Raw genomic sequence first — 23,936 nt, 5'->3', positions numbered from 1 at the left:
ATCTAAACAACTTTATTATTGTTCAAAATTTTTTGAAGAGTGATAACAGAGCGTTATTTTTGTAATATTTATTTACAATTTGGATATGGCTTCATCTGGATCTGATAATATATAAATATTAATATAAAAATAATTATAAAGATTGACAACTAACAATACAAATTTAAATAGATTACTCTTTAATTACAGTCGACAAATTGGGCGCAATTTATGTACATGGAAATGAGAGACAAATTAGACGCCAGTTATGCTGTAAGTACAATGCTGATATTACTGCCTTTTATATATGTCTAGACTGGCGTCTAGATTGACTTTCCTATTGTTTTGTACCTTGCCCGCCACCTAAAAGGTGGCGAGGCAAAAATAGCGAGGTGGGAGCGGAAATTGTAGCGAGCGGACAAATAGATTTTTTAGTACATTCGTTTTTTGGCGAGTTGGTGGTCAAATGTGTCTAATTACAGTGAAAAATGGAGCGGTAGCGAGGTTTGGCGGATAAGTACGCTCGCAATTTTAAAGATGCGAGTTTTAACACAATTGACGGCTTTGTACATATCAGTTTGCGAGTTTTGACGCGAGATTTGTTGCGGGTAGCTCGCTGACTGCTTAGTACATGGAGCCCTAAGAATCTTTTCAAGGTTCTCAGTGTTCCTTTTTTGGACGGTATCGTGGTACTGGCTCAGTCTTTTTCGTTCTGTGGAATCTCATACGATTCAACTTTGTTGTTTCTTCAAGACATGGTTAGAGGATCTTTTTTTCAAAAGCTCCTTGATTTCTCACACAAGGGTCACCTTTTTTTTTTAGGTTTCCAGATAGATTGTGTCAATGTTTTTGTCTCTAACAGACAAGTGACAAGTTTATTGGGTTCCGTTTGTCGGAACCTTCAGTCTCTATTATTTCCTTCAAGTTGCTATATATGCATGGAAGTTTTATGTTTCATGGCTGCAGCATTGGATTCGATTCCCTTTGCTCATTTCATAGGAAACCTTTCCAGTTTTTTATGCTGATTAATGGTGCAGGGATTCTAGGATATCACTTTTTATATCTTTGAATCCTAATGTTTAACTATCTTTGATTCAGTGGTTAAGATCACCATCATTTAGTTCTACAGGTCTCTTCGGTTCTTTCAACCTGGACCTTGATCTTTACAGATGCGAGTCTTTTAGGTTGGGAGGCTGTCTGAGGATCTCTGTCAGCACAAGGGGTTTGGAAATCTCAGGAGGCGAGATTACTATTTGATATTTTGGAACTCTGTGCATTCTCAGAGTTCTTCAGTTTGGTTTCTTTTTGAAGAAGAGACTTTTTTTCAGACAGACAATGTCACAACTGTGGCGTATGTCAATCATCAGGGTGGGACTATCAGTCTTTAGGCTGTGACAGAAGTATCTCGGATATTTGCTTAGACTAAATCCAGCTCCTATCTAATTTCTGTGGTCTTTTTCCCAGGTATAGACAATTGGGAAGCGGATTATCTCTGTTAATCAAGCTTTACATCCGGGAGAATGGTCTCTTTACCCAGATATGTTTTTCAATTTTTCAGATGTGAGGGCCTCCAGAAATAGATCTGATGGCATCTCATCTAGACAAGGAACTTCCCAGGGGCCTATTCAGGTTCTGGGATCTTCAGGCGGAAGTAGTGTATGCATTAACACTTCCTTGGAATTATCAATCTGCCTATATTTTTTCATCTCTGGTTCTTCTTTTTAGAGTGATTTTCTAAATCATCAGAGACCAATCTTTGGTGTGGCTGGTGGCTCCAGCATGGCCACACAGGTTTTGGTATATGGTTCTTGTTCGGATGTCCAGTTGCCAATCTTGGTTACTTCCATTAAGGCCAGACCTTATATCTTAACATTCATTTTTTTCATCAGGAATTCAAACTATTAATTTGATGGTATGAAAATTTAACGCTTGGTACTTAGTCATAGAAGTTTCTCTGACTCAGTGATTAATACTATGTTGCAGGCTCGTAAATCTGTGTCTAGTAGGATTTATTATCGAGTTTGGAAGATTTACATCTCATGATGCTCTTCTTATAAAAGATGCTCATTCTTTTAGAATTCCTAGGATTTTATAGTTTCTTCATAAGGTTTTGTCTGCATGTTCCTTGAAAGGACAAATCTCTGCTTTTCTGTGCTGTTTCACAGTAAGAATTGCTAAATCTTTCTGATATTCATTGTTTTGTTCAGGCTTTGGTTCATATCAAGCCTGTCATTTAAGCCAATTTCTCCTCCTTGGAGTCTTATTTTGGTTCTGAAGGCTTTTCAGACTCTTCTATTTGAGCATATGCTTTCTTTGGACATTAATTACTTTCATGGAAAGTATTGTTCTTTTTAGACATCTCTTCAGCTAGAACAGTTTTTTGAATTATCTGTTCTTTCTTGTGAATCTCCTTTTTCTGATTTTTCATCAGGATAAGGTGGTTTTTGCTGTCCTCATTTCAATTTTTACCTAAAGTTGTGAATTGTAACAACATTAGTGGAGGAATTATTGTCCCTTCCTTGTGTCCTAATCCTAAGAATTCTTTGATAAGATTCTTACATTCTTTGGATGTGGTAAGAGTTTTGAAATATTATGTTGAAGCTATTCAGTTTTCAGACAGACTTCTAGTCTATTTGTTATCTTTTCTGGTTTTAGGAATTTCTTTGGCATCTTGGTTAAAGCTTTTGATTCATCATGCTTATTTGGAGTCGGGTTAATCCCCGCCTCTGAGGATTACTGCTCATTCTACTAGGTCAATTTCTACTTCCTGGACTTTTAAGAATGAAGCTTCTGTTGATCAGATTTGCAAAGCAATGATTTGGTCTTCTTTGCATACTTTTTCTACCATTTTGATGTTTTCTCTTCTTCAGAAGCAGTTTTTGGTAGAATAATACTTCAGGCAGCTGTTTCAGTTTGATTCTTCTGCTTATATTTCAGTTTTTTTCATTATAAAAATTGAAACTTTTGATTTGGGTAGTGGATTAATTTTTTCAGCGGAATTGGGTGTCTTTATTTTATCCCTCCCTCTCTAGTGACTATTGCGTGGAAGTTCCACATCTTTGGGTATCTGCTATCCCATACGTCACTAGCTCATGGACTCTTGCTAATTACATGAAAGAAAACATAATTTATGTAAGAACTTACCTGATAAATTAATTTCTTTCATATTAGCAAGAGTCCATGAGGCCCGCCCTTTTTTTGTGGTGGTTATGATTTTGTATAAAGCACAATTATTCCAATTCCTTATTTTTTGATGCTTTCGCTACTTTCTTATCACCCCACTTCTTGGCTATTCGTTAAACTGAATTGTGGGTGTGGTGAGGGGTGTATTTATAGGCATTTTAAGGTTTAGGAAACTTTGCCCCTCCTGGTAGGAATGTATATCCCATACGTCACTAGCTCATGGACTCTTGCTAATATGAAAGAAATTAATTTATCAGGTAAGTTCTTACATAAATTATGTTTTTTCTCATTCAGAATTTTTCTTCATCAGATATTGACACTAACAAATCTACTTTTTTATTCTTTAATAGAGTACATTTGTTCCTTGTTCAAAAGGTGTTGATTATTTTGGATATTGAAATATCTAGTTCTTTTGATTTTAAAGACTAGCTAACATTTAAATTCTGCTTGTTTATCTTCTGTGATTTCTTCAGAAGTTTTTTTCCAGTTACTGATAGTTTTCAGTTTTGAGGAAAGATTCCCCAAGTTAATGGGGCTATCTCTACTCCTGCTAAATATACTAGTATTCTTTTAGCAAATAGTATTTATTTTTTTCCTTCAGATGGTCGTATCTTATTTAAGGAAAATTATTTTCAGGTTCTTTTCTTAGACCTGTAATTTATTTGGCTGATGTTGCAATTGCTGCATCTTTCTGGTTGGATACTTTAAGATCAAGTATCGGATTATGATTTGTTTTAGCATTGTTAAAAGGACAAAATCTTCTACTTTTTTGAAGTTCAGACTAAGTGCTATTGCATTGTCTTGTTATCTTGCATTTGTTGATTATGCAAGTCCAGTGTGTTGTCTGATCCTTTAACTTGATTAACTTGCTAATAATTTCATTTGTGTTGTCATTTTATTAAAATATTTCGCAAATGAGGTTTAATCTATGTCTTTAGCTATTTTAGCTAGAAGAACTTTGTGTTTTCAATCTTGAAATGCTAATTTGATTTCTAATATCCATATTTCTTTTTTTTCTCCAAGATATTCAATTATTTGGTTCATAATTGGATTCAATTATTTAACTGTTATTCTGGGCTTCAAGATTGAGTTCTAAGACTAAAACTTTAAGCTTATATTAGTTTTCTGTTCTTACTAAAGAACGGAATCCTGAATTCTTCCCCAAGTAACATGTTTATGCCCCCAACACCTACATTATATTTATTAACCCCTAATCTGCCGTCCCCTATGTCGCAGCAACCTACCTACATTTTTTTAACCCCTAATCTGCCGCCCCCAACATATTAAAGTTATTAACCCCTAAACCTAACCCTAACACCCCCTAACTTAAATATAATTACAATAAATCTAAATAAATATTCCTATTTAATACTAAAAACTTACTTGTAAAATAAACCCTAAGCTAGCTACAATATAACTAATAGTTACATTGTAGCTATCTTAGGGTTTATTTTCATTTTACAGGGAAGTTTGTATTTATTTTAACTAGGTAGAATAGTTATTAAATAGTTATTAACTATTTAATAACTACCTAGCTAAAATAAATACAAAAGTACCTGTAAAATAAAATCTAACCTAAGTTACAATAACACCTAACACTACACTATAATTAAATAAATTAACTAAATTAAATACAATTACCTAAATTAAATTAGCTAAAGTACAAAACAAACAAACACTAAATTACAGAAAATAATAAACAAATTACAGATATTTAAACTAATTACACCTAATCTAATAGCCCTATTAAAATAAAAAAGCCCTCCCAAAATAAAATAAAACCCTAGCCTAAACTAAACTACCAATAGCCCTTAAAAGGGCCTTATGCGGGGCATTGCCCCAAAGTAATCAGCTCTTTTACCTGTTAAAAAAAAATACAAACAACCCCCCCAACAGTAAAACCCACCACCCACGCAACCTACCCCCCCAAATAAAATACTATCTAAAAAAAACTAAGCTCCCCATTGCCCTGAAAAGGGCATTTGGATGGGCATTGCCCTTAAAAGGGCAGTTAGCTCTTTTGCAGGGCCAACCTAAAAATAAAACCCACCCAATACACCCTTAAAAAAAACTAACACTAACCCCCTGAAGATCATTGGAGCCTGGTTTCCAGAATAAGGCTGTGCTGTTAAGGAGTGTTGAAACAGACTACGGAGTAAATGACACACATGGACAGTGTCTGAAGACAACAAAGGTAATAATTACGGCAATCAGCTTTTTAATTTGCCTTTAAAAGTCTGGATTTTAGGACTTATCGCTATCATGCTTGTTTCATGTTGGCATATATTCTCTAAAATCCTTTAAGCAACATATGAATTTGCAAGCAATACATTATACATATTAGTGATTACTAAGGACATAAGGCTGTAATTAAGGAGGGTTTGTTATATCCATATTTAAATATGAATAATTAAAATAGGCGGTCAGCACACAATATCAACTTAATTTCAGTAAGGGATCCAAAATGGACAATGAAACTGAAGACTCCTATGTTTTGGGTGACTTTAGAGAAGACACATCAGAACTATATAATGATATTGCATACACACTGGCTAGTCTCTTTTTTGATATTGATGAACTGCGAAAAAAGGACATCAAATTAGAATTGGACATAAGATCCTTTTTATTGTACATCCATGATAAACGTATCCCTAGAGGGTTACGGATACGCAAGTTTCCATCATTTGCAGTTAACAACCTTGATTTTATCAATAAGTGGAATACAATATTAGACACATGTTCATTTGCCCTCATGGATTTATTGGTACAATATAAAAGAGAACAAAGGAAAGACATTATGTTAGAATTGAAAGAGCTACAGAATAAACTGAGGGGTCATCAGTACCATGATAATTTCAGGAAATATGACCAACAGTTTGAAAAGAATATGATTGCCTTTAAACAAGAGTTATGGCAATTTAAATCAAGGAAGATGTTAAGGGATAAAAAAAGATTACGATCAAAAACAAGTATATCGTTGGAGTCAAGATGACCTATCTAAACCCAGATTTAAAAGGAGATTTAATAAGAACAAACACATTAACTCCAATAAGAAAGGGAAAGTAGTCACATTCTCAGATACCGAATATGAATATGATTCTTCAGTAGGGGAAATAGGAGAAGATTTATATGCTTTATCCCTAGCAACAGAGAGTCAGTCAAATGAAGAAGTAGCTAACAACACAGCCTCAAAAAACGAGATGCGCTTGATTGTACCATCAACAAGAAAAGAACCCACAGAGGCAGAAGGGGAAAAAGAAGAAGGGTCAAATACAACCAAGAAGGGAGAGGGGATGTGATTTCCAGGAGAGGCATGACATAATAGGACATACTCAACCCGCTCACAGAATGTCCAGAAGAAATATGCTTAAATAAGGAAGTCATTAATTTGTCTGTTAAGAAACTCAATGATATTGAGATACAAGTGCTTTCTAAGGGTTTAAATTTTGTTCCTGACAATCATTTCAATATTTTTGAAACTATATTAGATATAAACAGGTTTGTATGCAAGATCACACTGCGCAAACATTATTTTGGATCAGATGAGAATCAGGAACAAGACTTAAACAGCTCTGTAAATACTGGAGATACTGAGGTAATGAGACTAAGAGAGTTTTCAGATTTGTGTAGTGTAGTTGATTTAGAACAGTTACAACAGGAGGGGGAAATTAACACACAAGGGCTAATTCAGGAATCAGACATTTCTCTGAGACATATTAAGAATAAAAGCCATTTTTACCCTATACACACTAGGCCAAAGGTGTTGGATATTTTTCAGAAAACTATAGAAGAAAAACTCAGACAATTACAGACACAACAGAAAAGCAATAAGTCACACTCTAATTTTACCATTAGAGAAAGAGAGACATTAAAAACATTGGCAGCTGATGACAATTTAGTCATCAGGCAATTTGACAAGGGGGGCAATGTGGTTGTCCTGAATAAGGAGGACTACATTGCTGAGTCCTTGAGGCAACTGAGTGATAGAGCTGTATACATTAATCGTAAGGGGACACTGAACCCAAATTTGTTCATTTGTAATTCAGAAATAGCATGCAATTTTAAGCAACTTTCTAATTTACTCATATTATCATTTTTTCTTCGTTCTCTTGCTATCATTATTTGATATAGAAGGCATCTAAGCTTTTTTTTGGTTTCAGTACTCTGGACAGCACTTTTTTATTGGTGGATGAATTTATCCACCAATCAGCAAGGACAACCCAGGTTGTTCACCAAAAATGGGCCGGCATCTAAACTTACATTCTTGCATTTCAAATAAAGATACCAAGAGAATGAAGAAAATTTGATAATAGGAGTAAATTTGAAATTTGCATAAAATTTCATGCTCAATCTGAATCACGAAATTAATTTTTTGGGTGCAGTGTCCCTTTAACCCCTTAAGGACCACAGCACTTTTCCATTTTCTGTCCATTTGGGACCAAGGCTATTTTTACATTTCTGCAGTGTTTGTGTTTAGCTGTAATTTTCCGCTTACTCATTTACTGTACCCACACATATTATATACCGTTTTTCTCGCCATTAAATGGACTTTCTAAAGATACCATTATTTTCATCATATCTTATAATTTACTATAAAAAAAATTATAAAATATGAGGAAAAAATGGAAAAAAACACACTTTTTCTAACTTTGAACCCCAAAATCTGTTACACATCTACAACCACCAAAAAACACCCATGCTAAATAGTTTCTAAATTTTGTCCTGAGTTTAGAAATACCCAATGTTTACATGTTCTTTGTTTTTTTTGCAAGTTATAGGGAAATAAATACAAGAAGAACTTTGCTATTTCCAAACCACTTTTTTTCAAAATTAGCGCTAGTTATATTGGGACACTGATATCTTTCAGGAATACCTGAATATCCCTTGACATGTATATATTTTTTTTTAGAAGACATCCCAAAGTATTGATCTAGGCCCATTTTAGTATATTTCATGCAACCATTTCACTACCAAATGCGATCAAATAAAAAAAATTGTTCACTTTTTCACAAATTGTTTCACAAACTTTAGGTTTCTCACTGAAATTATTTACAAACAACTTGTGCAATTATGGCATAAATGGTTGTAAATGCTTCTCTGGGATCCCCTTTGTTCAGAAATAGCAGACATTTATGGCTTTGGCATTGCTTTTTGGTATTTAGAAGGCCGCTAAATGCCACTGCGCACCACACGTGTATTATGCCCAGCATTGAAGGGGTTAATTAGGGAGCTTGTAGGGAGCTTGTAGGGTTAATTTTAGCTTTAGTATAATGTAGTAGACAACCCAAAGTATTGATCTAGGTCCATTTTGGTATATTTCATGCCACCATTTCACCGTCAAATGCGAACAAATAAAAAAAAAGCGTTACATTTTTCACAATTTTAGGTTTCTCACTGAAATTATTTACAAACAGCTTGTGCAATTATGGCATACATTGTTGTAAAAGCTTCTCTGGGATCCCCTTTGTTCAGAAATAGCAGACATATATGGCTTTGGCTTTGCTTTTTGGTAATTAGAAGGCAGCTAAATGCCGTTGCGCACCACACGTGTATAATGCCCAGCATTGAAGGGGTTAATTAGGGAGCTTGTAGGGAGCTTGTAGGGTTAATTTTAGCTTTAGTGTAGGTATCAACCTCCCACATGACACATCACACCCCCTGATCCCTCCCAAACAGCTCTCTTCCCTCCCCCACCCCACAATTGTCCCCGCCATCTTAAGTACTGGCAGTAAGTCTGCCAGTACTAAAATAAGAGTTTTTTTGGGATTTAAAAAAAAAAAACCAATAATAATTCTGCTCTGTAGGATCCCCCCTTAGCCCCCAACCTCCCTGATCCCCCCCAAACAGCTCTCTAACCCCCCTCTCTGCCTTATTATGCGCCATATTGGGTACTGGCAGCTGTCTGCCAGTACCCAGTTTGAAATCAAATGTTTTTTTATCAATTTTTTTTATTTTATTATTTAGCTGCCCCCCCTCAATTATGTAGCTGCCCCCCTCAACCCCCAACCTCCCACCCTCCCAGATCGTTAAAATGTTTTATGATGCCACCCTCTCTCCCACCAAGTACCCCTGTTGTTCCATAGTGTAGGTTTCCCACCCCCCGCGCGCGCGCACCCGCTCCCGTGCACGCGCGCACACATGCTCACGTGCACGCGCGCGCACCCGCGCACGCGCGCGCACTCGATCCCGCCCCCCTTCCCAATAATGGCCGCCCACCCGCCTCCCTGGATCAGCTCCCACCCACCAACGAACATGGCCATTGATGGCCGATGCAGAGAGGGCCACAGGGTGGCTCTCTCTGCATCGGACGGCTAAAAAATGTTATAGCAGGATGCCTCAATATCGAGGCATCACTGCTATAACATGAAAGCAGTTGGAAGTGATCAGGATCGCTTCCACTGCTTTCAAAGACCAACGACGTACGGGGTACGTCCTTGGTCATTAACTGCATTTTTTTGCAGGACGTACCCCATACGTCGTTGGTCGTTAAGGGGTTAAGGAGAATCCCACAGTGAAATACAGGAATGAACTGACCAATTTGGTTCTTTATGCAAGGCACAATAATATCATTAACAAAACCATACAAGAGAAAATTGTTCCACAGATGCCGGTCATTCCTGTGTTTCACTATCTTCCAAAGACACACAAGAATATAAAATCCCCACAAGGTAGACCAATCATAGCGGGAATAGATTCTTTGAGCTAATAGATTCTTTTCTCCAACCTCTGGTTAGGGAGTTACCTAGCTATATACAGGATACTATGGCACTGTTAAATAAAATTCAAGGCTTGCAGTGGAAAACTACCTATAGATTCATCTCAGCAGATGTTTCCTGTACACTACCATACAACATACGAAGGGTATAACGGCTGTTGAATTTTTCTTGGAAAAACATACTAATTTCACATCACCCACTAAGGTCTTTATATTAAGAGCTATAGAATATCTCTTGAGCCAAAATTTCTTTCTGTTTCAGAATGGTTTCTATCTCCAGAGACGTGGGACGGCGATGGGGGCAAAATTTGCCCCCTCCTACGCCAACCTTTTTATGGGTTGGTGGGAGCTGTCCCACGTCTTTGGAGATAGAAATCCTTATAGGGACAAGATCATCCAATTTTATAGATATATTGATGATCTTTTGTTTGTATTTGATGGAGATGAGGAGGAAGCAGCTGATTTTTGTAAATATCTTCATCAGAATAATTGTGATCTAACTTTCACTAGTGAAAAAAATAACAAACAGATCAATTTTTTAGACATAACGTTAATCAGTACAGATCATCATACTATTGAGACAACAATGTATAGAAAGTTAACAGCTGGCAAAACAGTTCTCAAGTATGAATCTTGTCACCCCAGACATGCAGTCAAGGGTATTCCAAAGGGTGAATATACCAGGATAAAGAGAAATTGCACAACCAATGCAGAATATCAGAGGAATGCTCAGGAAACAACAGAGAGATTACTTGACAGAGGGTACACTAAAAAAAACTTTGAATGAAGCAAAACAAAGTGTAGATCTTATCCCGAGACAAGACTTGCTTAAATATAAAAATAAACGAAAAGGGGAATTGACCAATCATAAAATTAAATTCATTACTACATATAGTAAGGAATATAACAAAATATGTAATATCATTAAGGAATCAATACCCATTCTTCACTCTGACCCGATTCTGAAAGAAATTCTTAAAGGGACAGTCTAGTAAAAAAACATAATTTATGTAAGAACTTACCTGATAAATTCATTTCTTTCATATTAACAAGAGTCCATGAGCTAGTGACGTATGGGATATACATTCCTACCAGGAGGGGCAAAGTTTCCCAAACCTTAAAATGCCTATAAATACACCCCTCACCACACCCACAAATCAGTTTAACGAATAGCCAAGAAGTGGGGTGATAAGAAAAAAAGTGCGAAGCATATCAAATAAGGAATTGGAATAATTGTGCTTTATACAAAAAAATCATAACCACCACAAAAAAGGGTGGGCCTCATGGACTCTTGTTAATATGAAAGAAATGAATTTATCAGGTAAGTTCTTACATAAATTATGTTTTCTTTCATGTAATTAACAAGAGTCCATGAGCTAGTGACGTATGGGATAATGACTACCCAAGATGTGGATCTTTCCACACAAGAGTCACTAGAGAGGGAGGGATAAAATAAAGACAGCCAATTCCTGCTGAAAATAATCCACACCCAAAATAAAGTTTAACAAAAAACATAAGCAGAAGATTCAAACTGAAACCGCTGCCTGAAGAACTTTTCTACCAAAAACTGCTTCAGAAGAAGAAAATACATCAAAATGGTAGAATTTAGTAAAAGTATGCAAAGAGGACCAAGTTGCTGCTTTGCAGATCTGGTCAACCGAAGCTTCATTCCTAAACGCCCAGGAAGTAGATACTGACCTAGTAGAATGAGCTGTAATTCTTTGAGGCGGAATTTTACCCGACTCAACATAGGCAAGATGAATTAAAGATTTCAACCAAGATGCCAAAGAAATGGCAGAAGCTTTCTGGCCTTTCCTAGAACCGGAAAAGATAACAAATAGACTAGAAGTCTTACGGAAAGATTTCGTAGCTTCAACATAATATTTCAAAGCTCTAACAACATCCAAAGAATGCAATGATTTCTCCTTAGAATTCTTAGGATTAGGACATAATGAAGGAACCACAATTTCTCTACTAATGTTGTTGGAATTCACAACTTAGGTAAAAATTCAAAAGAAGTTCGCAACACCGCCTTATCCTGATGAAAAATCAGAAAAGGAGACTCACAAGAAAGAGCAGATAATTCAGAAACTCTTCTAGCAGAAGAGATGGCCAAAAGGAACAAAACTTTCCAAGAAAGTAATTTAATGTCCAATGAATGCATAGGTTCAAACGGAGGAGCTTGAAGAGCTCCCAGAACCAAATTCAAACTCCAAGGAGGAGAAATTGACTTAATGACAGGTTTTATACGAACCAAAGCTTGTACAAAACAATGAATATCAGGAAGAATAGCAATCTTTCTGTGAAAAAGAACAGAAAGAGCGGAGATTTGTCCTTTCAAAGAACTTGCGGACAAACCCTTATCTAAACCATCCTGAAGAAACTGTAAAATTCTCGGTATTCTAAAAGAATGCCAAGAAAAATGATGAGAAAGACACCAAGAAATATAAGTCTTCCAGACTCTATAATATATCTCACAAGATACAGATTTACGAGCCTGTAACATAGTATTAATCACGGAGTCAGAGAAACCTCTATGACCAAGAATCAAGCGTTCAATCTCCATACCTTTAAATTTAAGGATTTCAGATCCGGATGGAAAAAAGGACCTTGTGACAGAAGGTCTGGTCTTAACGGAAGAGTCCATGGCTGGCAAGATGCCATCCGGACAAGATCCGCATACCAAAACCTGTGAGGCCATGCCGGAGCTATTAGCAGAACAAACGAGCATTCCCTCAGAATCTTGGAGATTACTCTTGGAAGAAGAACTAGAGGCGGAAAGATATAGGCAGGATGATACTTCCAAGGAAGTGATAATGCATCCACTGCCTCCGCCTGAGGATCCCGGGATCTGGACAGATACTTGGGAAGTTTCTTGTTTAGATGAGAGGCCATCAGATCTATCTCTGGGAGCCCCCACAATTGAACAATCTGAAGAAATACCTCTGGGTGAAGAGACCATTCGCCCGGATGCAACGTTTGGCGACTGAGATAATCCGCTTCCCAATTGTCTACACCTGGGATATGAACCGCAGAGATTAGACAGGAGCTGGATTCCGCCCAAACCAAAATTCGAGATACTTCTTTCATAGCCAGAGGACTGTGAGTCCCTCCTTGATGATTGATGTATGCCACAGTTGTGACATTGTCTGTCTGAAAACAAATGAACGATTCTCTCTTCAGAAGAGGCCAAAACTGAAGAGCTCTGAAAACTGCACGGAGTTCCAAGATATTGATCGGTAATCTCACCTCCTGAGATTCCCAAACTCCTTGTGCCGTCAGAGATCCCCACACAGCTCCCCAACCTGTGAGACTTGCATCTGTTGAAATTACAGTCCAGGTCGGAAGAACAAAAGAAGCCCCCTGAATTAAACGATGGTGATCTGTCCACCACGTTAGAGAGTGCCGAACAATCGGTTTTAAAGATATTAATTGATATATCTTCGTGTAATCCCTGCACCATTGGTTCAGCATACAGAGCTGAAGAGGTCGCATGTGAAAACGAGCAAAGGGGATCGCGTCCGATGCAGCAGTCATAAGACCTAGAATTTCCATGCATAAGGCTACCGAAGGGAATGATTGAGACTGAAGGTTTCGACAGGCTGTAATCAATTTTAGACGTCTCTTGTCTGTTAAAGACAAAGTCATGGACACTGAATCTATCTGGAAACCCAGAAAGGTTACCCTTGTTTGAGGAATCAAAGAACTTTTTGGTAAATTGATCCTCCAACCATGATCTTGAAGAAACAACACAAGTCGATTCGTATGAGACTCTGCTAAATGTAAAGACGGAGCAAGTACCAAGATATCGTCCAAATAAGGAAATACCACAATACCCTGTTCTCTGATTACAGACAGAAGGGCACCGAGAATCTTTGTGAAAATTCTTGGAGCTGTAGCAAGGCCAAACGGTAGAGCCACAAATTGGTAATGCTTGTCTAGAAAAGAGAATCTCAGGAACTGATAATGATCTGGATGAATCGGAATATGCAGATATGCATCCTGTAAATCTATTGTGGACATATAATTCCCTTGCTGAACAAAAGGCAATATAGTCCTTACAGTTACCATCTTGAACGTTGGTATCCTTACATAACGATTCAATAATTTTAGATCCAGAACTGGTCTGAAGGAATTCTCCTTCTTTGGTACAATGAAGAGATTTGAATAAAACCCCATCCCCTGTTCCGGAACTGGAACTGGCATAATTACTCCAGCCAACTCTAGATCTGAAACACAATTCAGAAATGCTTGAGCTTTCACTGGATTTACTGGGACATGGGAAAGAAAAAATCTCTTTGCAGGAGGTCTCATCTTGAAACCAATTCTGTACCCTTCTGAAACAATGTTCTGAATCCAAAGATTGTGAACAGAATTGATCCAAATTTCTTTGAAAAAACGTAACCTGCCCCCTACCAGCTGAACTGGAATGAGGGCCGTACCTTCATGTGAACTTAGAAGCAGGCTTTGCCTTTCTAGCAGGCTTGGATTTATTCCAGACTGGAGATGGTTTCCAAACTGAAACTGCTCCTGAGGACGAAGGATCAGGCTTTTGTTCTTTGTTGAAACGAAAGGAACGAAAACGATTGTTAGCCCTGTTTTTACCTTTAGACTTTTTATCCTGTGGTAAAAAAGTTCCTTTCCCACCAGTAACAGTTGAAATAATAGAATCCAACTGAGAACCAAATAATTTGTTTCCCTGGAAAGAAATGGAAAGTAGAGTTGATTTAGAAGCCATATCAGCATTCCAAGTCTTAAGCCATAAAGCTCTTCTGGCTAAGATAGCCAGAGACATAAATCTAACATCAACTCTAATAATATCAAAAATGGCATCACAGATGAAATTATTAGCATGCTGGAGAAGAATAATAATATCATGAGAATCACGATTTGTTACTTGTTGCGCTAGAGTTTCCAACCAAAAAGTTGAAGCTGCAGCAACATCAGCCAATGATATAGCAGGTCTAAGAAGATTACCTGAACATAGATAAGCTTTTCTTAGAAAAGATTCAATTTTTCTATCTAAAGGATCCTTAAACGAGGTACCATCTGACGTAGGAATGGTAGTACGTTTAGCAAGGGTGGAAATAGCCCCATCAACTTTAGGGATTTTGTCCCAAAATTCTAACCTGTCAGGCGGAACAGGATATAATTGCTTAAAACGTTTAGAAGGAGTAAATGAATTACCCAATTTATCCCATTCCTTAGCAATTACTGCAGAAATAGCATTAGGAACAGGAAAGACTTCTGGAATAACCGCAGGAGCTTTAAAAACCTTATCCAAACGTATAGAATTAGTATCAAGAGGACTAGAATCCTCTATTTCTAAAGCAATTAGTACTTCTTTAAGTAAAGAGCGAATAAATTCCATCTTAAATAAATATGAAGATTTATCAGCATCAATCTCTGAGACAGAATCCTCTGAACCAGAAGAGTCCAAAGAATCAGAATGATGGTGTTCATTTAAAAATTCATCTGTAGAGAGAGAAGATTTAAAAGACTTTTTACGTTTACTAGAAGGAGAAATAACAGACAAAGCCTTCTTTATGGATTCAGAAACAAAATCTCTTATGTTATCAGGAACATTCTGCACCTTAGATGTTGAGGGAACTGCAACAGGCAATGGTACATCACTAAAGGAAATATTATCTGCTTTAACAAGTTTGTCATGACAATTATTACAAACAACAGCTGGAGGAATAGCTACCAAAAGTTTACAGCAGATACACTTAGCTTTGGTAGATCCAGCAGGCAGTGGTTTTCCTGTAGTATCTTCTGGCTCAGATGCAACGTGAGACATCTTGCAATATGTAAGAGAAAAAACAACATATAAAGCAAAATAGATCAAATTCCTTATAAGACAGTTTCAGGAATGGGAAAAAAAAATGCCAAACATCAAGCTTCTAGCAACCAGAAGCAAATGAAAAATGAGACTGAAATAATGTGGAGACAAAAGCGACGCCCATATTTTTTGGCGCCAAATAAGACGCCCACATTATTTGGCGCCTAAATGCTTTTGGCGCCAAAAATGACGCCACATCCGGAACGCCAACATTTTTGGCGCAAAATAACGTCAAAAAATGACTCAACTTCCGGCGACACGTATGACGCCGGAAACGGAAAAGAATTTTTGCGCCAAGAAAGTCCGCGCCAAGAATGACGCAATAAAATGAAGCATTTTCAGCCCCCGCGAGCCTAACAGCCCACAGGGAAAAAAGTCAAATTTCTGAGGTAAGAAAAAATATGATAATTTAAAGCATAATCCCAAATATGAAACTGACTGTCTGGAAATAAGGAAAGTTGAACATTCTGAGTCAAGGCAAATAAATGTTTGAATACATATATTTAGAACTTTATAAATAAAGTGCCCAACCATAGCTTAGAGTGTCACAGAAAATAAGACTTACTTACCCCAGGACACTCATCTACATGTTTGTAGAAAGCCAAACCAGTACTGAAACGAGAATCAGTAGAGGAAATGGTAAATATAAGAGTATATCGTCGATCTGAAAAGGGAGGTAAGAGATGAATCTCTACGACCGATAACAGAGAACCTTATGAAATAGACCCCGTAGAAGGAGATCACTGCATTCAATAGGCAATACTCTCCTCACATCCCTCTGACATTCACTGCACGCTGAGAGGAAAACCGGGCTCCAACTTGCTGCGGAGCGCATATCAACGTAGAATCTAGCACAAACTTACTTCACCACCTCCCTTGGAGGCAAAGTTTGTAAAAACTGATTTGTGGGTGTGGTGAGGGGTGTATTTATAGGCATTTTAAGGTTTGGGAAACTTTGCCCCTCCTGGTAGGAATGTATATCCCATACGTCACTAGCTCATGGACTCTTGTTAATTACATGAAAGAAAAAAACTTTCATGATTCAGATACGGCATGTAATTTTAAACAATTTTCCAATTTACTTTTAGCACCAATTTGTCTTTGTTCTTTTGGTATTCTTAGTTGAAAGCTTAACTTAGGAGGTTCATATGCTAATTTCTTAGACCTTGAAGGCCGCCTCTTAAGAATGCATTTTAACAGGTTTTTCATCGCTAGAGGGTGTTAGTTCATGTTTTTCATATAGATAACACTGTGCTTGTGCATGTGAAGTTACCTGGAAGCCATCACTGATTGGCTAAACTGCAAGTCTGTCAAAAGAACAAATAAAGGGGCAGCCTGCAGAGGCTTAGATACAAGATATTCACAGAGGTAAAAAATATATAAATATAACTGTGTTGGTTATGCAAAACTAGGGAATGGGTAAACAAGGGATTATCTATCTTTTAAAACAATAACAATTCTGGTGAAGACTGTCCCTTTAAGGAGGGTTGTGATTTTGTACCTAAAAGAGGAATAACTTTAGCTAATTTCCTTTCACCCTCTGATTTGAAACCCAAGAAATCAACATGTTGGTTACAAAAGAGGAAAGGCTTTTATAAATGTAGACGACCGGTATGCACCACATGTGATTTTGTAAGTGAGGGAGAAGAGTTTACATCCACAGTTACTAATAAGAATTATAAAATTCATCATTTTATTAACTGTGCGACCACGCATGTAGTATATCTCCTCACTTGCAAAATCTGTCAGAAACAGTATAGGGAAAACGAAACGTCCGTTGAAGGAGAGATTTCTAGAGCATTTGCACTCAATAGAGGATGATCCCTCTGACACACCAGTCTCCAGACACATAAGACTCTACACAACTCTGACATATCAGCTTTATCTGTTCAGGGAATAGATTTTGTTCCTCTTTGGAGAAGGGGTGGTGACAGGGAAAATACATTAGACAAAAGAGAGGTTCTCTGGATGTTTAATCTCCAGACAACCCATCCTTTGGGTTTAAATATGAGAAGAGATCTAGATTTGTTTGCTAAATAGTATAGGCCCATACAACAGCGTATGAAGTATACTCAGTATATTATAAATACATATGATAGGTTTCTTGTCATAGGCTCATGGATTAACATTTGTGATACAGGTTGATATGCTTACTTAATGTAGTGAGACTTTGTTTTTAGTATATGTTAAACTAGCAGTGTCATTGTTATCTATTTGTACACATGTGTTTCTTGACATAGGCTCTCTGTTCACCTCATAAGTTAGGATTATGACGCTTAGGATTCTTAACAGTAGTTAGATGCTACAGATAATTTTTCAAATATTGTTTGAACAACAAGAGTGTGAATGCTATATAGTATAGGTCCAGACAATTGCGTGTGAAGTGTACTCAGTATATTATAAATACATATGATAGGTTTCTTGTCATAGGCTCATGGATTAATATTTGTGATACAGGTTGGTACACTTACTCAATGTAGTGAGACTTTGTATTTAGCATATGTTAACTTAGCAATATCATTGTTATCTATTTGTACATATATGTGTTTCTTGTCATAGGCTCCTAGTTTACCACATAAGCTAGTATTATGACTCTTAGGATTCTAAACACTAGTTAGATGCTAAAGCTAATTCCTTAAATATTGTCTGAATAATAGGAGTGTGAATAGTTATTATTGAGTTTCTTATACAATTAGGTTTCTTGTCATAGGCTCTCTTACTGATATTTAAAATACAGGTTGATATGTTTCTTTAAGAAATTGGAATTCTAGGCTATAAATAGAGTACAGAACAGGTGAACTAATCAGCAGTGACCAAGTGCATAACTGCACGAAACATTTGCTGAGAGCACCTGTTCTGTCGCCTGTATTTTTGCATTTTTTGCACTTTTTCTTGTGCTGACCGCTTTTATTTTACATGATTTTAAACTTTTTTGAAGAAAGTATTGGAATTTTTTACTATAAGTTTTGGAGCGCTTTTTTTCTTTCCATCCTTGGTTTGTCAAAAGAGCTGATTACTTTGGGGCAATGCCCCGCAAAAAGCCCTTTTAAGGGCTATTGGTAGTTTAGTTTAGGCTAGGTTTTTTTTTCATTTTGGGGGGCTTTTTTATTTTAATAGGGCTATTAGATTAGGTGTAATTATTTAAAATATCTAATTTGTTTATTATTTCTTCTACAAGATATGACGAGTCCACGGATTTCATCCTTACTTGTGGGATATTAACCTCCTCCTAACAGGAAGTGGCAAAGAGCACCACAGCAGAGCTATATATATAGCCCCTCCCTTCCCTCCACCCCCAGTCATTCTCTTTGCCTGTGTTAGTAATAAGAAGAGGTAAAGTGAGGTGTTAGTTTAAGATTCTTCAATCAAGAAGTTTTTTATTTTAAAATAGTGCCAGAGAGTGCTATTTTCCTCAGGTGGAAATCGTCAGTCTATTGCTTCACAAGGAGAAGTGGAGACATATTTTTTTTCTGCCCTGATATTTATGATCTTAGCAAAACATTATCTAAGATCCATAATGGTTCCCGCAACATAGCTGAAGGTATGTGTGAGAAAATCTTCAGTGTGGAGACCAGTGTCTTTCTACAAGCAACTTTGAGGTATGTGCAGTCTTTTGTTTTTCTGGGGAGACTTGGTACACCAGAACAGGCTGACATTGTCCCCTATAGGGGTAAGGGTAAGGAGTATGCACTAACAAAAATATTTGTGTATCTGTAATCCCTGTATTAATTTATTCATGGCCTGATGTTATATAGAAGGGCTTATGTATGGACTTGACGCTGGGAGACTTAAGCGGTTTATGGATGAATGCAGGGGTTTGGTCTGCATTAGGATTGCGTGTTTTTTACTTCATTTTTTTTATGGCAGGCATGTTTGTTTGGACCCATGCGGGTCCTAGTCACAATTCAGTACGCCCACGATGGGCGGGGCCTATTTTCGCGTGCTCCGTCGCGCAATCTTCTTGCCATCGCATAGCTGGACAGAGGCTGAAGACTTAAGTTTGCTGCACTCAATAAAGTCCTATCTATATACCGGACATCTGAGTTCATTTCGGGGGCAGGTAGGCACCACAGCAGAGCTGTAGCGTGGTGCAGGGGCCAACCTATTGTTTAGATAAATTGTTTAAATAATAAAATTTATATTCTGAGTGTTACTGTGTTTTGGGCTTATCCTGCAAGTGGATGCAATATTAAGGAGCATTTTGAGACACATTAAAACAGTTTTTTCTGGCTAAAAGGCGTTTTTTGCAGGTTTCAGTAAAATAGTTGCGCTTTTAAAATTTAAAGGCGCAGTACAATTTTTTTGGTGTTAATTTTATTAGTTTTTTAGTATAATCAAAGCTCAATATTTAGCAAGGTACGACTATTATCAGTACTGCTAGTCTGTTTAACATGTCGGACAGTGAGGAGGAAACTCCTTGTTCTATGTGTTTAGATGCCACTGTGGAACCCCCTCTAACTTTTTGTACCTCGTGTACTGAGAGGGCCTCACAATGCAAAGCACAAATTTTAGGTAAAGAAAATGTGTGTAAAGATGATTCTCAGGCTGAAGGGAATCAGGGTGTACCGCCAGTTTCTCCCCAAGCGTCACAACCTCTAACGCCCACCCAAGCGACGCCTGGTTCTTCAACCTCGTCTAACTCATTTACTCTGCAGGATATGGCTGCAGTTATGTCAATTACCCTTACAGAGGTGTTATCTAAGTTGCCATTGAAACAGGGTAAATGCAGTAGGACAGAGGACAATGTGAATGCTGATCACTCTGATGCGTTGTTGGCTATTTCCGATGTACCCTCTCAGGGATCTGAATTGGGGGTTAGAGATCTTCTGTCTGAGGGGGAACTTTCCAAATCGGGAAGTGCGTTACCTCAGACAGACTCGGACATTATGTAATTTAAATTTAAGTTTGGACATCTCCGTTTTTTACTTAGGGAGGTTTTAGCGACTCTGGATGACTGTGACCCTATTGTGGTACCACCAGAGAAGTTGTGTAAGATGGACAAATACTTAGAGGTACCTGCTTACACTGACGTTTTTTCCGGTTCCTAAGAGAATTGCGGAAATTATTAAGAGGGAATGGGACAGACTGGGTATCCCGTTCGCTCCCTCTCCTAATTTCAAAAAAATGTATCCTATATCTGACTTTGTTCGGGACTTCTGGCAATCAGTCCCTAAGGTGGAAGGAGCTATATCTACCCTGGCTAAGCGTACAACTATTACTATTGAGGACAGCTGCGCTTTCAAAGACCCTATGGATAAGAAATTGGAGGGTCTCCTAAAGAAAATGTTTATTCATCAGGGTTTCCTCTTGCAACCTACGGCATGCATTGTACCAGTTACAACTGTGGCGGCCTTTTGGTTTGAGGCCCTAGCAGAGTCTCTTAAGACTGAGACTCCTTTAGAAGATATTTTAGATAGAATTAAGGCTCTCAAGCTGGCTAATTCTTTTATCACAGATGCCGCCTTTCAAATTGCTAAATTGGCGGCTAAGAATGATGGATTTGCCATTTTGGCGCATAGAGCGCTATGGTTAAAGTCTTGGTCTGCTGATGTATCATCTAAATCAAAGCTTATGGCTATTCCTTTCAAGGGTAAGACCCTATTCAGGCCTGACTTGAAGGAAATCATTTCTGATATCACTGGAGGTAAGGGTCATCTCCTACCTCAGGATAAGGCTGTTAAAGTAAGGGGTAAACAGAATAATTTTTGTTCCTTTCGGAATTTTAAAGGAGTACCCTCTTCTTCCTCTTCCTCCACAAAACAGTATGGGAATTTTGCTCAGGCCAAGTCCGTCTGGAGACCCAACCAAGCTTGGAACAAGGGTAAACAAAACAAGAAGCCCGTTGCTACTACCAAATCGGCATGAAGGGGCGTCCCCTGATCCGGGACCGGATCTAGTAGGGGGCAGACTTTCTCTCTTTGCCCAGGCTTGGGAAAGAGATGTTCATGACCCCTGGGCACTAGAAATCGTGGCCCACGGGTATCAAATGGAATTCAAAGGTTTTCTCCCGAGAGGGAAGTTTCTTCTTTCACGATTGTCTGTAGACCAGATAAAAATAGAGGCTTTCTTACGTTGTGTAAAAGACCTCTCCACTATGGGAGTAATTTGTCCTGTCCCAAGACTAGAGCAGGGACGGGGGTTTTACTCAAATCTTTCGTGGTTCCCAAAAAAGAGGGAACGTTCAGACCCATTTTAGATCTCAAGAGTGTAAACAAGTTTCTCAGTGTTCCATCCTTCATGATGGAGACCATTCGCTCAATTTTACCAATGATTCAGGAGGGTCAATATATGACTACTGTGGACTTGAAGGTTGCATACCTGCATATTCCTATCCACAAGGATCATCATCAGTACCTAAGGTTTGCCTTCCTAGACAAACATTTTCAGTTCGTGGCTCTTCCCTTCAGGTTAGCCACAGCACCCAGAATCTTCATGAAGGTTCTAGGGTCCCTTCTGGCGGTTCTAAGACCACGGGAATAGCAGTGGCGCCTTATCTGGACGATATTCTGATTCAGGCGTTGACTTATCATCTAACAAAGTCTCATATGGACACAGTGAGATCTCACGGATGGAAGGTGAATCTAGAAAAGAGTTCACTAATTCCACAGACAAGGGTTCCCTTTCTGGGAACTCTTATAGATTCTATAGACATGAAGATTTTTCTGACTGAGGTCAGAAAGTCAAAGATTCTAAATTCATGCCGAGCTCTTCAGTCCAATCCTCGGCCATCAGTGGCTCAGTGCATGGAGGCAATGGACATCATTCCGTTTGCTGGATTTCATCTCAGACCACTGCAACTGTGCATGCTCGGAAAGTGGAATGGGGATTATGCAAATGTATCTCCTCAAATGAATCTGGATCAGGAGACCAGAGACTCTCTTCTTTGGTGGTTGTCGCCGGATCATCTGTCCCAAGGGACGTGTTTCCGCAGACCCTTGTGGGTGATAGTGATGACGGACGCCAGTCTACTAGGCTGAGGTGCAGTCTGGAATTCCCTGAAGGCTCAGGGTGTATGGACTCAGGTGGAATCTCTACTTCCAATCAATATTCTGGAACTGAGAGCAATATTCAATGTGCTTCATGCGTGGCCTCAACTGGCTTCGGCCAAATTCATCAGATTCCAGTCGGACAACATTACAAGTGTGGCCTACATCTATCATCAGGGAGGAACGAGGAGTTCCTTAGCGATGACAGAAGTATCCAAGATAATTCGGTGGGCGGAGGCCCACTCTTGTTATCTGTCAGCAATATACATCCCAGGACTGGACAACTGGGAAGCGGATTTTCTAAGCCGACAGGCTTTTCATCCGGGGGAGTGATCCTCAGGCCGAACTGATAGATGCCTTGGCAGTGCCTTGGTCGTTCAACCTAGCTTATGTGTTTCCACCGTTTCCTCTCCTTTCCCGGGTGATTGCTCGGATCAAACAGGAGAGGGCTTCAGTAATTCTAATCGCACCTGCGTGGCCACGCAGGATTTGGTATGCAGATCTAGTGGACATGTCCTCTTTGACTCCGTGGAAACTTCCAGTGAGACAAGACCTTCTAATTCAAGGTTCTTTCCAACATCCAAATCTAATTTCTCTGCAGCTGACTGCTTGGAGATTGAACACTTGATTTTATCTAAGCGGGGATTCTCTGATTCGGTTATAGATACTTTGATTCAGGCACGTAAGCCTGTCACTAGAAAGATCTATCATAAGATATGGCGTAAATATCTTTTTTGGTTTGAATCCAAGGGCTACTCATGGAGTAAAGTTAGGATTCCGTATTTTCTCTAAGAAGGATTGGAGAAGGGGTTATCAGCGCGTTCCTTAAAGGGACAAATTTCTGCTTTATCAATTTTGCTACATAAACGTTTGGCAGATGTTCCAGACGTTCAGTCTTTTTTGTCAGGCTCGAACCAGAATTAAGCCTGTGTTTAGACCAATTGCTCCTCCCTGGAGTTTGAATTTAGTCCTTAGTGTTCTTCAAGGGGTTCCGTTTGAACCAATGCATTCCATAGATATTAAGTTATTATCTTGGAAAGTTTTGTTTTTGGTTGCTATTTCTTCTGCTCGTAGAGTTTCTGAGCTTTCAGCGTTACAATGTGATTCGCCTTATCTTCCATTCTGATAAGGTGGTTTTACGTACCAAACCTGGTTTCTTTCCTAAGGTTGTTTCTAATAAGAATATTAATCAGGAAATTGTTGTTCCTTCATTATGTCCTAACCCTTCTTC

The sequence above is a fragment of the Bombina bombina genome, chromosome 1, assembly GCF_027579735.1.
Source record: "Bombina bombina isolate aBomBom1 chromosome 1, aBomBom1.pri, whole genome shotgun sequence".
Lineage (NCBI taxonomy): Eukaryota > Metazoa > Chordata > Amphibia > Anura > Bombinatoridae > Bombina > Bombina bombina.
The sequence above is the reverse complement of the archived record's forward strand: the minus strand, read 5'-3'. Positions refer to the sequence as shown.